Below are 1,422 nucleotides of genomic sequence, written 5' to 3' on the forward strand. Positions count from 1 at the left end.
TCCTGTTGTTCCTTCAAGGAAAGAGGCCACCAAAAGGCCAAGTTGAGGTACCAAGGAGATCTTTTCTCTCTCTTCCCACTTCCCACTTGCGCTTTCACTCAAGTGAAGCCAGGTGTAACTATACAGAGCCAAGAGAGTCATTTACTGGTCTATTATAAAGGATATCACAAAGGATGCAGGTGAAGAAATGCACAGGGAATAGTATGGGGGAGGAGGTTCAGAGCCTCAATGCGTTCAGCTATCCAGGAGCTCTCTGAACCCCGTCCTCTTATGCCTTTTATGGAGGCTTCATTGGATAGGTATAATCGACAACTGTGTAGAAGTGTTATTAGACACAAAGCGTATGATCCACTAATAGGTTGAGTGGGGAAACTCAGCAAGGCCTATCTGGTTCAGATTCTTTTTGTCCTCTCTGAGCTGCATTCTTTCCTCCAGCGAATGTAGCAGGACCCCTTCTGAAATGGAGGTCTTATGACCTACAATCACATAAGGTAGATCAGAGAATGTCTTTATGGCCAGCTCCAAGACAGAAAGGCAGGGAAGATTTCTGACTTTGGGAAAGGAGGAGCAGATGAAAGGAGGCAGGAGATAAGAAAGAGGGATTCTGTTTTCTGAGGCCTATATCTGTGGTTTTAAGTGCCCCACCATTAAATACTGTAACAAGGGATATGGGAGTTATAAGCCAGGAACTATGAACAAACGCCTATATATATAGATATTATATCTGTATATATATCATAATGTCACACATATCCTTCTATTTTATTCTCGTTTCCATTGTTTTTATTGGGAGGTCAGCTGTTAGTCTAACTTTTGCTCTTGTGACGGTAGTATGTCTTTTATTCTCTGGTTGCTTATAAGATTTTTTCTTTGTTTTAAGCTTTTGCAGTGGGACTATGTGTCTAGGGGTGGTTTCCTTTATACTATTTTGTTAGAGATTTGTAGAGCTTCTTGAATATATGGCTGAAGCACCTGTAGGTAACACCAACATCTAGGTATCTATGGATCTGTCTCTTATTTTATTTTGTTTTGTTTTGTTTTTAGACAGAGTCTGGCTCTGTTGCCCAGGCTGAAGTGAAGTGGCACAATCTTGGCTCATTGCAACCTCAGCCTCCTGGGTCCAAGCAGTTCTCCTGCCTCAGCCTTCCAAGTAGCTGGGATTACAGGCACAGGCCACCATGCCTGGCTAATTTTTATATTTTTAATACAGACAGGGTTTCACCATATTGGCCAGGCTGGTCTCAATTTCTTGACCTCGTGATCTATCCACCTCGGCCTCCTGAAGTGCTGAGATTACAGGAGTGAGCCACTGCACCCAGCCACTGTCTCTTATTTTAATCAAGTTTTGCCCTTTTACATTTCTTCTTTTTACCCGATTTACTGCCAAACACTGTAAATAAAAATTTTAGTTATGATTTGAGG

General features: G+C 42.1%; 1 non-coding gene across 1 annotated transcript; it reads right to left on the minus strand.

The window, feature by feature from the left end:
- Positions 1-138, minus strand: LOC119469845. Its single transcript, XR_005198694.1, has one exon. It is a non-coding gene; the product is annotated as a small nucleolar RNA SNORA64/SNORA10 family (small nucleolar RNA).
- Between the last annotated feature and the right edge of the window lie 1,284 nt (positions 139-1,422).

Source organism: Cebus imitator, unplaced genomic scaffold (genome assembly GCF_001604975.1).
Source record: "Cebus imitator isolate Cc_AM_T3 unplaced genomic scaffold, Cebus_imitator-1.0 Scaffold889, whole genome shotgun sequence".
In the NCBI taxonomy this organism is placed as follows: domain Eukaryota; kingdom Metazoa; phylum Chordata; class Mammalia; order Primates; family Cebidae; genus Cebus; species Cebus imitator.